The sequence below is a fragment of the Acomys minous genome, assembly GCF_964271855.1.
Source record: "Acomys minous genome assembly, chromosome: 2".
Lineage (NCBI taxonomy): Eukaryota > Metazoa > Chordata > Mammalia > Rodentia > Muridae > Acomys > Acomys minous.
The window spans coordinates 63,342,850-63,356,984 of record NC_140484.1 but is presented as its reverse complement, the minus strand read 5'-3'; positions in this window follow the sequence as shown (position 1 = coordinate 63,356,984).

Genomic DNA, 14,135 nt, shown 5'->3' with positions numbered 1-14,135 from the left:
GAAATGGCTCAGTTGCTAAGCTCAGCCTCCAGAACCCATGTGCAGAGCCAGATGCCATGGAATGTGCTAGTGCCAGGACACTGAGTCACATGGATCTCCAGGGCTCACTAGCCAGCCTAGTCCACGTGGCAAGGTCCTACTCAGTGAGAGACCCTATCTCAGAAGAAAACAAGGTGGATGGGACCTGAGGAATGACACCCAAGATTGGCTTCTGATCTCCATATGCATGCATGTGCACAGGAACCAACACATGTACCCTCATCCACATACACACATACACACATGTGGACATACACAAACAAGTCATTGTGTGTGGCAGCCACCATAAGAGACATGATGTCCAGCGAAAGCACAGCCATCAAAGCAGAAAAGTACCTTCCAGCCCTGTGTCTACACAGCTAAACCTCTTTCCTCTACTCTTTCTGTGAGCCCCACCTCCGGTGCCCGGAGCCAATGGGCAGAGCTAGGAAGGGACCCCACCCCCACCCCCACCCCTGCCTACCTACATGCAGCTTGCATCCCGCTGGCTTTTATTTAGGCAATTTGTGTTCGTCACCATTAGGCACTTAGAGAAAGAGAGCCCAGTTGTACTGTTAATGGTCTAAGTGGATCTGGAATTAGACGCTGCCTCCCTGACTTGCTCCTGGCTTCATTCCACTGCAGTGTAAACCATGAGGTTATCATAACAACACCTGGGTGGCTGAGAGCATTAAACTGAAACACTTTCATGGACGCACCACGCAGGCTCAGACTCTCTGTGAGTGCCAGGGTGGTTCCTTTCCCTGGAGATAAGAAAAGATGGCAATTGTGCTTAAACTCAGACCTGAGCTTCCTGGCTGACAGCGCAAAAGTGAAACAATGGCTTGTATTGTTCTAGTCTGGTTGAAAGAAGGTTTCTAGTCTTTCAGGAAATGCAAACATTTTCCCGGTACTGCAAACTACAGTCCAAGGCAGCTTTCATTCTGTAGGCAGTTAGGAGCTGCCAGCATGATTCTTACCCTCCCACTTCCACCCTGCCCCACCCCCTCCCCCAAAGATAGCCTATCTCCTTCGATAAAAGCTACTAACCTGAGATTTGGTACTGTAAAGCGCAAATTGGAAGGCTAATGGAGTCAAGGTTGCTCGGGGCAAGTCCATCCTTTCACCCTTTTATTGCTGAGCGGGAGGGGCACTGCCCACGCTGCTGGCTGCTCCATAGCTCCATTTGCTATGGGGCTTAGTGAGCTGGGGGCACCTGGAAATGCTCTAGGGCAGTGCATTCTCCACTTTCCAAAAGCTGCAACCCTTTAATACAGTTTTTCAAGTTGTGGTGACCACCTCCCCAAACCATAAAATAATTTTGTTGCTACTTCATGACTGTAATTTTGCTACTGTTGTCAATCATAATATAAATGTTGGATATTCAGGACTCTGATATGCAACACGTGCCCTCCCCTCTTCAAAGGGTTGTAACCCACAGGCTGAGAACTGATGCTCCTAGAGCCTTCAAAGGTCTAGGTGAGACTGGAGGCCCGGGGTGGCCTGCGCTGTTTCCATTGGCATCTATGAAGGAGAAGGTCACACTGAGGCCTTTTCTGCTGGAAAGTCACAGCGCCACTGAGCTGAGGCCTGAGAGAGCTGCTGCCACATGCCTCAGCACTTTGTGAAGGAGCCTGTGGGCTCCAGAGCATCATGGCTTTGTTCCCAGGGCTGCTGGCCAGGGGAGGCAGAGCCAGGAGCCTTCCAGGGATGCTGGCATTGGGAGGTGAAGATGCCTTTCTCTCTCCTTGCCTAGAAATCCCCAAATTTGGCTTTATTTGCAACTTCAAACCAAATGTGCAACAGGCCAACTGGATTCTTATTTTTTTTTTAATAGAGGAACTTAAAACACAAGTGGGTGAGTGCACACACACAAACACACACACAAATACACATGCATGCACACACACATGCACACACATGCATATGCACCACATACACACATACTATATGCACACACAACATGCACATCACATGCACATACACATACCCAAATACCACACATCCATACACACTACCTGCACACGTTATATGCACATACAACATGCACACTCTCACACATACACAAACACAATGTGTGCATGTGCACACACACACACTAGCACAAGCACATACAGGCCTCCAAAGAGAGAAGCAAAGGTGAGGGAACCACAGAGTGCCACCTCTCCACACTGGGGCTTTCTGGAACTGGGCTTCTGGGTATCCCCAGGAGCACACTCAGTCCCAGAAGCTAGCCAGTGGGAGAATTCTTGCAGCAGCCACAGCACTATGGAGGGTGGTTTGGTGTTTTCAGAATTAGTCAGAAGCAGAGCTGCAAGCCAAGTGCCCCATTCACACTCTCTGAGCCACCAGGACTGGGTGCCTGCCCTTTGAGGCCATCTCATCTCTCCTCCCACATCACTTCTCCCAAGGGACTTCCCTATCACCACCATCAGCAGTGCATGCCCCGTACATTTTTGCTTAGCTAGAAGCAGCTTCTCAAATGCCACCAGCGGTGCAGACATGTGATGCAAGGCTGCTGGTCCATCAATGCTGGTACCATATGTCAGCTGGAAAGATGGCTGAGCCCTGCCTGTAAAACTTCCAAATCTGAAGCTTCTGGTTTTGATTCTTCTTTTGTTCCCCTTACTTTGAGCTGAATTTGCTCGAGATGTGCAGACCCTCATTGTGACTCCATTCACAAAAACAACCTGATATTTTCTCCTTGTTCTTAGGTGGGTAATCTTCCTATTCATGAATAACATCTGCTGGAGAACTTCTCTCTCTGTCTCTGTCTCTCTTTGTCTCTCTGTCTCTGCGTGTGTGTATATGTGTGTGTGTGTGTATGTGTGTGTGTTAGCTGTATGGTTATATGCATTCGTGTGTGGTCTATGCATTTGTGTGTTTGTGTGTGTGTTGGCTGTATGGTCTATGCATTTGTGTGTGTGTGTGTTGTGTGTGTGTTGGCTGTATGGTCTATGCATTTGTGTGTGTGTATTGGATGTATGGTCTATGCGTGTGTGTGTGTGTGTGTGTGTGTGTGTGTGTGTGTGTGTGTGTTAGATGGGTGGTTATATGCATTTGTGTGCATGTGTATGGTCTATGCATTTGTGTGTCTGTGTGAGTGTCTCTGTGTGTGTGTTGGCTGTATGGTCTATGCACTTGTGTGTGTGTGTGTGTGTGTGTGTGTGTGTGTGTTGGCTGTATGGTCTATACACTTGTGTGTGTTGGATGTGTGGCATACAGATGTGTTCACATGGATTGTGTATATGTGTGTAAAGGTGTGCATGTGGAGGCTAAAGATGAAACTGGGTGTCTTCATCACTCCCTCTCTACCTTATATTTTGATTCAGGGTCTCTCATTGAACCTGGAACTCATTGACTCAGATAAACTGCTTGACCAGTGAGTTTCAGGGACCCTCCTTGCCCCTCCTCCCCAGCAACGGAGTCACAAACACACACCAGCATGCCTGGTTTTTAAACATGAATTCTGAGGATGTGAACTCAGGTCCTCATGCTTGCACGGCAAGCGCTTTACCCACTGACCCATCACACCAAGCCAGGGTCATTTCTTTTGTATTATGAATCTTTGAATGAGGAGCCATCTTTGGAAATGACCCTGCCTCCCTGTAGAATTTACCTAAAGTTGAGACTGAATGAACTTCTGTGTGGTTACAGTGACCTGATGTTGCAGAATTTTCTGTGGTCCTCACCCTGTCCCATATTTGTACCAGAATCTTGGAGATGTCCACATCTTCACACAGCAGCTTAAGTATCCTTGTCCTGTGTCTCACACAGAGGTCCTGCTTGTAATGTACTGAATAGAAGTGTTAAACAGGATCTTGACAGGCGTGTGGACTTCATTGGTTATGAAGATTTGCCATACTAATGTGATACTCACAGACTGAAAACATTGGTCTACTTCTGCCATGCACATCCCAGTTGGTGGGCACAAATACCCATGAGGGCACGGTTGGGACAGAGTATGACATACCCTCTGGGGATGCTATCCCCGTAACAGGGGCCTCGGTCTCCTTTCTAAGTTGGAGAAGGTCCTTCTCAGCTCTCCATCCCATAACAAGTAGCAAGCGAAACAATTCCTGCCTGGTGCTTGGCACATGGGGCAGACTTGAGGAACAAGAAGAGCCTGGTCCATGGTGTCAAGCCCACGCAGTTGCCATGGTTTCTGGGCCTCAGACGTCAGTGCGGAGGCAGAATGAGTCCTTAGGTGAGGCTGGTCAGGGACATTTCCATTGGCGAGCCCTACAGGTACCATGGGTTTTGTTTCTTCACATCTATATCTATGATGAAGCTCACTTTTTGTATGTTTGTTTGTTTATTTGTTTGTTTGTTTTGAGACAGGGTTCTCTGTAGCCTTGGCTATCCTAGACTGAGTTTGTAGACCAGGCTGCCCTCAAACTCACAGAGATCCATTTGACTTTGCCACCCCAAGTACTGCGATTACAGGTGTGTGCCAGTGCACCCAGCTGAAGCTCACTTTTAAGTTGGGCATAATAAGAGGTTTACAACCATAGCTAATAATAAAATAAAACAATTCCATCAACATACTATGATAAAAATGCTGATATTGCTGTGGGGTCTGAAGCAGCTACTAAGTAGCCAGTGGGTGGCTACTACATATAGCTTAGATAATTTGGGCAAAGATGTGATTCAAGCCCCAGGCAGGACAGCAAGAGATGTCCTAACTCTCAGAAAGGTGAGAGATTTAAAATGTATGGAGTCTTTATTTCTCAAAGTTTCTATGTGCTATTTTTGAACCTCAGTTGACTGTTACCTAAGACAGCAAAAACTACTCATACAGGGACACTGTGTAGCTCATGGGGAGACTCTCGGGTATGAGAAATATGTAGTAAAAAGAGGCCAGTTCTAAATTGGTACTCCCAGCTTTGTAGTGTCTCAAGACCCCAGCCGGGCAATGGGATGCTCACTCATACCCAGTAAGTTTCTGCAGACCCATTGTCACTTCTGATGCCACCCAACAGTCCTCAGCCACAGCACTAAACTTAATGCATTTTCTCAAATTCAACTGTCAGAATTTTACCAGTTTAGAGACCCAGCCTGGGCTCTAGGCTCCAGTAGATGTTGCAGAGGACTTTTCTTGAATTTGGTCTTGAATCTACTCCGATGACTTTGCTTTGTATGGAAAGGTGACGCTTATTTGTTCTCATCTGGGGTACCCACTGGCAGACAGCTTTGTAAGGATGTGGTGGTGATTGACCACAGAGCATTATGGGGAGGGAAGGGTCACGGCCAGAGCCCTTCCTCTAGTCTGCTGTGTCCTGACCACTTCCCCCGGCTCTGCCTGGAAAAGACTCCTCCCTCCACAGTCTGTCTCTCAGGAAGTGGTTCCTGGCCCTGGCCCCAAAGGTCTGAAAGGGTCTCCCTAAGACTGGGGCCTTTTGCTGGGCAGTGGTGGAGCACATCTCCCAGCACTTGGGAGGCAGAGGCAGGTGGGATCTCTTAGTTCGAAGCCAGCCTGGTCTACAGAGTGAGTTCCAGGACAGCCAAGGCTACACAAAGAAACCCTATCTCAAAAAACAAACAAACAAACAAACCAAAACAATAACAACAACAAATAAGACTGGGGGCTTTCCACTTCTCCTGGGCTTTGGAGTCTGACACAGCTGGGTGTGGATTCTGGGTCCTCCTTTTACTCAAGCAAGTCACCTCAGACTTGTCAAGAGGATCAGGTAGGACACTGGATAGAAGTGGTGTGCCCAGCATTTTGACATTGCAGCAGGAAGTACCATGTACAAAGTCCAAGCTTGAGAACTGCACAGATGAGTTCCACAAATAAATTTGCACTGTTTAAAGTAAGCTGATGAAGGCTAGGTGTGGTGACACACGCCTTTAATCTCAGCACTCCGGAGGCAGAGGCAGGAGGATCACTGTGAGTTCAAGACCAGCCTGGTCTACAAAGCGAGCCCAGGACAGCCAAGGCTACATAGAGAAACCCTGTCTCGAAAAAACAAAAAACAAAAAACACAAAATAAAGTAAGCTGTGCTGTGCTGCAGTCACAATTCTCCTCAGCATCATACATCCCATGAAAGCTACATGTTGGGCACACCTGATCAAGTTCTAGATTGTCCTAGTAAATGTGCTTAGGTGGGGTATGTGGCCCCATCCAGGCCCTCTGCTCCGGGCCCCAGCCTTCCCTGTGCCTATGGGCAACACTGGTTCTTGCGGCTCCATCTTTGCTCCCTCCAGACTATAGAGGGACTACCAGACTCGTGGGTGGCAAAGGAAGGCCAGCACACAGCAGCGCCCCTCTGCCTGACCTCTGACATCTTTGCTTTCTGCCAAAGCCCACAACCACCAACTGTGCAACCCAGCAGCTCACGCACATGTGTCTTGAGATGATCTTGTTTGTTTGTTTGTTTAAAGGAAATGATTTTTCTTTGGAATGGGGGCTGCACTGCCTGACCAAGGAAGCGGGCAGCTGCTTTTTCTAGGTGATTGAGGCGGAATTCAGTCAAACTCCGCACTTGCGTCGCAGCGTATTGTTCCAACATGGAGCGCTGCATACTTTTGTCATAATGCAGTTTTTGTTTCCCCGATGAATACAACAGTGTTCTTTTCTGTGGAGGAGGGAGGAGAGATTCCTGCTGAGTTCACAGAACTTTCTGGGTAGGGGTGGGGGTGGGAGTGTAGGTACATGTCCTGAGCAATGCTGATCAAGGCTGGAGATGTATTTGCTTTGTAAACTCTCCAGAAGCCACGTTTCATTAGGAACTGTGTAAGTGGAGAAACACAGCTTTTCCTCCAAACGATGCAGCTGAGGCTCACGACTCCGTCTGCTCTGTCTCTCTGTCTTACAGCCAGACTCGGTTCTGAGAATTTTAGAATGGACTAGTTCCATGAGTACAGTAAGCGTGAGAAGATCACCCCACCAAAATATTGGAGGGTGCGCTAGCAAAATGACTTATTGGTTGGCAGATCTTCCTCTTGGGTGGCTTTGTAACTGTCAAGTCTTTCTCATAAATGTCTTCCAAACTGCTTTGCTCTGGTTAAGTTCAGGGTGGTGTCCCCTTTTCTTACAACGTCTTATCTTAGTAATGTCCTGGCACTTCCAGGAAGGACACCGTGCAGCCCATAATAGTTAGTTTCCAGTGGCTCTGTGGCAGGAGGCTGCTGGGTACATGGCCAGTGTAGGTGCCCTGCTTCGGTGTCACCGCCCACCCTGGGCTTGCCACCATCCAGTGCTTACTGCTGCACTGTGGTGATGCTTTTAAGCATCTCTTTTAGACTTAAGACCGTGAGGGTCTGTGGGTGGTGGGTTTGTTTGTTTGCTTGCTTGCTTGCTTTTTAACTTCTCAATCCTTAGAAGTTGCCCTGTCACTAACACAAAGCAGCCATTCGGTGTGTGTTAAATGCTGGCCTAAGCATTGTATCCATTCCTCTTTCAGGATGCTCTGAGCTACTAGTACACACTCAGAAACATTATGACACTAAATTATACCAGTTATAGTTTCTGCTTAGAGATCCCCGAACCAACTGAGTCTTCTGTGTCAGCAAATGTCTGCCTCTCATTTTTGTCACCTAAATATAAAGTGTGTGTGTGTGTGTGTGTGTGTGTGTGAGAGAGAGAGAGAGAGAGAGAGAGAGAGAGAGAGAGAGAGAGAGAGAGACAGAGAGAGAGACAGAGAGAGACAGAGACAGAGACACAGAGAGAGACAGAGACAGAGACAGAGACAGAGAGACTGCTATCGTGGCAAAGATGGCTTTCTTACGATGAGACACAGCTAGGGAGGTACTGCTGGGAAAGGAAACCACAGACAGAGACACGAGGGAGTTAAAGAGGTAAGGGTGCCAGGAGTAGGGGGTCTGGGAAGTGAGGACACGGACAGATGAGATCAAGAGAGGGGGCAGGAGAGAGGAATCTGGCAGGTTTGGGTGACAGAGCTGTGGTTTCCCTGTGAGTGGGACTCTCTAGAGGCCATCACTGTAGCATCTTCCGATAAAGACCCACACATTTTCCTTGTCTTATCTGCCCCAATCCATCACTTAGGGGAGACACTCAGTTTTGCTCAGGGTGGCCACTGGGACCTATTTGTGCTCTGCTGTAGAGCCATTCCACACAGTCTCCAGCATAGTAGTAGAGAAACTCCTAAGTGTAAGACCAGTCTTCAAGGTTACTAGGGGAGCAGGGGCATGGACAGTCCACCTGGGCCAAGCATCAGCTCACCAGTTTCCCTACAAGAAGTCTGGCTCTACAAGTACGTTATGAAGTACCTCTCCGTGTACCGGTGTCCAAGGCAACAAGCTGAAGAGCACACTTCAGTTGGCTGAACTCCTAGTGTGTCCATGGATGTTGAGCTGTCTTGGGTCATTTTATCCCACACAGCAGTGTCAGTGCAGAAGCAGAAAATAGTAGAGAAAAGATCAGAGTGTATCTGTTGCTTTCCTTGGGGTAAAGATGTTGGGGACTGTCTGGCAGAAAGCCAGAGGCTGCAAGCTGGCAATGGAGAGACCGGTGTGGGAAGGGTATTGGCTAGCACAACCATGGGAGAGGCCGAGCTCTGCTCGGTTCTCCACACTTAAATGGTATGGTAGGTGAGGGGAAAGAGACGAGAACCACCATCCAGGAGCAAGCAGTCTAGGGGTGGCTACTGGGAGTCTAGAGGGCTGAAGCCCCCTTTAATAAGGTGTGGCCAGGAAAGCAGGCTTGGTCACAGGTGTGCCACTCAAACCTGGGAGTGGGGGGGTGGGGGAGGAGGAGAAGGGACACGCTGACAAATGACTCCAGTGTGTAAGTGAATGGTGGATAGCCAATGGGGCTGCATGGGTCAGCCCAAGGACCCATGGGGAGGTGGGAGGGAGGGTTCTGTATGAAAAGTGTTTGCTTGGCTACTGCTATAGAGAAAATGGGGTCATCGTTTGTTAAGTTGGTGTTATGGATATATATATTTTTTTAAATTCTGAAACATTCTTTAGTTCTTTGGATGCTGTTGAGGAGGTGCGGGGACAGGTTTGTTTCCTCTACCAATTCAAGCATTAAAAAGGAGGAAGTAAGTATTTTTGGGAATCTTGGGGAGTCCCAGCAGCCATCACACAGTACCTAGGAAATCAAGGTCCCCTCTGGGGGTTCTTGGTGTTATTAATAAAAAGAAGTTAAGAACCGACACAAATAGAAGCTAGAGGACAAAGAACAGATTCAAATGGAAGAGCTCAGGGACAATTTATTGGCCTTTAAAAGGAAAAGCCCTGGGCGAACAAGCTGTAAATCTTGCAGCTGCCTGGAAGAGAGGAGGGGGAATGTAGAGAAGGAGCAGAGACTACATAGCTCGGGATAAAGTGGTGGTGGGGGGTGGGGGGGAGACAGGAGGTGGGGGGACCAAGGGGGTGGGGGGCTGGGGGTAATGGGGGTATCAGCTACCGGGGCAGCAAGCAGCCACACAGCAGAGCCGGAGCTTCAGAAGAAAGTCAAGGAAATCCAAAGCCTTAGGGAGCTGGGAGGCATACTGGGCCTCTGAGAGCATCCGAAAGCAAAAGGAGAAATAGAAACAGTTATATCTTTCAGAGTCAGACCTGGAAAAGCCTGCAGACCTAGCCAAACCCCAGGGCTACTCATAGAGGCTGCCCTAGAGGGTGGGAATTATGGGAAGGTGAAACCACCATCCCTGTCCTGCCCTACTGAATTAACCCTTAAAGGAGGAGACAAGGGCGTGTCTCCACCTAGAGGCGGTTTTCGTTCCTTACACTTTGAGTCCTTAGGAAGTGGGCTGGAGGAGTTGGTGGGGGGATGTGCCTTCTAAGAGAGAACAAGTGAGCTTCAAGGGTCCTGTCTTCCGAAGTAGCGCCTATGTCACGATGCTCGGAATCTCCCTGCAAGACCCAGGGCTGAACTCTATAAAAGTAAAGATTGTGGATGTGTGATGGGTTGGTCCATAGAGCCAGGCCTTAATGTGGGTGCTGTGGTCAGAAGGTACATACTCAGGGGAGCAGCCTTGGTCTAGCAGGGCTTGGGGCATGAGCCAGCACCAACAGCCCAGGAAGAGGATGCTTCTGCTTCTAAGGACCTCATGCAGCCAGTTCTGCCCAGGAAGAACTCAAGGAGGCAGCAAAGCCTGCAAACCAGCTCTGCCCAGCAGTGGGCAAGTGTAGCAAGTGCCTCAGTTTCCCTGTCTACTAACAGACTCCTCCCGGAAGTACTGAGAGGCTGAAGTGGGCCTGGTTGTGAAGCTTCTCCAAGGGGCGTAGCCAGCCTGCTCACACTGTTCTACCTTCAGGGACGGGAGCCCAGATCCTAGGGAGAAAGATCTAAAGTGTGTGTGGGTGGGTCAGATCCAAACCATAGAAGTGACTGCCCCTGTATCCATACCAGAGAAGTGTGTGTGTGTGTGCGTGTGTGTGTGTGTGTGTGTGCCCTGCACCAAGAGACAAACAAGTCATTAGCATTCCCCTAGAGCTGAGAGCACCTGTGCCTCTGAAGAGAGTAGAGCCAAACTGCTGTGTTCCTAAATTCCAGGGCAATCGCAGCACTGCAGACAGATGTAGCAATATGGGAAACACCAGGCCTGTGCTTGCAAACAAGGGTTCCCCTAGCTTACTAATATGCACAGTTCCCAATGCAAAGAGGGCACCCCACAGTGAACAGTTAGTTAGAGAGGTGTCACGTGTACTGAGTGGAGAGCGGGCAGGTGGCTTGCCTGGGAATAATTGCTAGAAATTGTAGAATATTTGGAAAGTGCACTTGACAAAATGGATAGTGAGAAAAATGTCACCTTGGTGACATTGTTTGGAAGGCTCCCCCTCCTTGTCAGGGTAGGTTGTACCTATGAGGTAGGCAGAGGAGCATCTTACCACGCTCTTTTGGGATGGGAGGGGCGCTCCTCTTTCAGCCATGATTTCCAGCCCTTTCTTCAGGGCATCAGGAGATGGAGGAGTAGCAGCTTTGCTGGCATCTGCAAGGTAAAGGAGGAAGCTGTGGGACTCGGCAGTGTGTGAGGCCAATGCAATCTGCAGCCTCGGTGATTAAGAAACATGACACATTCTTGTCACCCCACACCCCCCTGGCAGCACAGTGTGGCTGTCTGATGGAGTGTAGGCAAGCCTGAGTCATGGCTGGGGCACAGCAATCCCCATGGCCTGTGGTTCTCTTGATAGGGCCTTGGTTTCTATCCTATTTATACTAGTGCTCTGCTGTTTGGCCAGTCTGTACATTCATGACTATAGCAATTGGGTTTGGGGGCCATATGGCTGACAGTGGACAGCAACTCTTGCTCCCTCAGTGGTCTTGACTCATTTACCAGTGCCTTCTGGGAAAACTGGATTCTCAAGAGAATGCAGCCGGAATGGAGGAACTTGGCCAAGTCTGATAATTCACAGTAAGATCTGTTTAGGGCCAATGGCCCTGGTATTTTGCCCCATAAGGTTTTGTGTACTTTTTGCTCTATGGAATCTTCAACCAGCATAAACATGGTTCACATTTAAGATACATGATGCACATTTTAAAGTGCACTGGCACTTTAAAATAAAAATGCAAACGCTTCCACAATTCTTAAAATCTTATTGCCATTCAAAAGAAAAGTAGATAGATAAGCTACAGGCAGCAAAACGCCGCCCACAGGAATTCCCGAGATGAGCCTGGGCCAAGGGTGTGTGGGAAGGCATTTTGCTTTTGTCTGAGTTCAGAAACCTTGGCCAGCTCTGTCCACAGCAGCAGCAACGGTGACTTTATCCTCAGCCAGAGCAGTTCCATGGCCTTCTTCTAACACCGTCGCACTCTGGCACTCTGAGCGTCTTTCTTAGGAAGCTTGGCTGCACAGTGCACAGTAACTCCGTCGGCTGCGTCCTTCTATCTTGGGAACCATCAGGGCCAAAGCCTAGCTACCGGTCACTTCCTTTGGGAGCTCTCTTCCCCAGGCCTGACCTTGCCTGCCCTCAGGCTTTCCTCGGGGTGGATTTCCCCTTTTCTGATGTCACCAGCCTCTTTCCCAGGATAGGCTGAGCTTCCTCCCTCTCTGTTCCATGGAAGCTGAATATGGATGTGGCTGTGTGCTCAGGCACTACTAACCCCTGTCCTCTCTGTGTAGCGGGTCAGGTCAGACCACTCTCAGAGACTTCTCCCCCACCCTCCAGAGGAGGGACGAGGCCCGGCTGGCTCTTCCCAGGTATTTCTGGTCTAAAAACAGACAGCGGAGCTCTCCCCGGAACTGGAAGGGATTTCAAGCGATGAATCTGCCAGGGCCATTCTTGCCCATAGCAAAATGTCATTCCCAGGCTGTGGCAAGCAGCACCGGGGACACTGGGACCTTAGAGAGGAAAGACAGCGCTGCCCTGAAGGAAGTACAGTTTCACTGAGAGGGCAGAGCTACCACCCCCAAACTGTGAGCAAGCAAGCCCAGGGGTACAGGGAAGAGGAGGGTGGGAGGGCATCCACGGCCCCCACTTTCTCATATGCAGGTTGCAGGGTCCTCATCTTTAGGGAACACCCCTTGCCTCTTAGGAGAGCCGAGGCATGGAGGGAGGAAGCTGTCCCCTCAGCCCCGCTTCCCTCCCATGTTGAACAAGCTCACGAATCTCCGACCTTCCCCTTTTTGGAGGATGCTGGCTTTCAAGATAAGAGCCGGAAGCCTCCAGTTTGTAGAAGGATGTTGAACAAACTGCCCACATCAACTGCCACCCCAACCCCCAGGTTTTAGATGTTCCTTGTGCATCCTTAGAGGTTTTGCTCAGTGTTATGGTGACTGCCTACAGGCCTCAGGCTAAAGGAAGTGTATAGTGGGTAAAGGTTTGTTTTAGAGCCTGTTTTGCGGGGTTTTTTTTCCCCTCTAGTTCTGCTCTTAGTGAAACTGAAAGGCATTAGACCATGTGCGTGAAAAGCAAGCAAGAGTACTCACTCCACTGTACCAACTGCAGTTCTGAGAATCCAAACTTTGGGTTTTTTTTTTTTTAAGATTTATTTGTTTTATTTACTGTATGTGACTGCTTTATCTGCAGAAGAGAACATCAGATAACATCTTAGATGGTTGTGAGCCACCATGTGGTTGCTGGGAATTGAACTCAGGATCTCTGGAATAGCAAACGGCACCCTTAGCCTCTGAGCTACCTCTCCAGCCCCGGTTTTAGCTTCTTAATGCCACATTGCTTCAAAGTTCAGTTTGGAGTTATCAGTTTAGTTTTTGGTTGTTTGTCCAGCTATTGACAAAGGAGCCTCTGCTTCCACAGCAAACTAGCGTTCTCCCTTGTGATTTTAGTCTGGCCTGACCCAGCCTTCTACCTGCAGCTGCAGCCCTGTTCCGGCATCCTCTGTGCATTGCTGGTCTTTGTTCCATGTTGAAATGAGTCAGCACAGCACAGAAGGTAGTGTTGAGTCAATTATGCCGGGAATGTGGAGGCTGTGTCCATTTTGGTGTTTCCCATTTGCTTGACTTGAAGCAAACGCTTTCCAGCATTGTCTCTGGGTGCTTTAGGGTGAGGTTTTATAATGAGGGGCGCTACAAAAGGCGACTTCTCTATCCGCAATAACCACTTTCTGCCCAACACTCAGAGCCTCTGCCATGTGCTTGGGCGCTGTGTTACAAGGGGCCTTGTGGCATGCTGGGGACCCTCTGTGACTATGTGACTCAGCATGCTGTCTTTTCATTAGTTCTGATCCCTTCCCTAGTGACTGATGGCATGGCACACAAACAGATCATGTTCCTATTGGCTTGTTGTTAACCAGTGAATGCATGGGGCCAAAGCTATCAGTTGCTATCAGTTTCCCTTAGTACGGAATTAGAAAACAAACAAGGCCACCCACTGTTCCCTCAACAGTGTTTTTGTGAACATGTATACTTGCTGTTGATATTTCTGTGCTGTCTTTTCCCTGTGAGCTAAGTACATGTATTAGCTATAGGGACATTTTTATTCTTTAGGATTCTCTACATGGACCACCATGCCTCCTCAGAAATAAGCTTTGTACTTTTCCTTTTTAGTTCCTATGTCTCATTTTTTGTTTGTTTGTTTGTTTTGATTTTTGTTTTTTTCCTTGCCTTATTCCATTGGCTAAGAGGCCCAGTGCAATGTTACATAGCGGTGGCTGAGGCAGATAGCCTTTGTTTCATTAAAAGTCTATTGAGCACAGATTTTTCCCAAGCAGATTTAAAATTTCTCAGTTACCTGAATTAGTTCT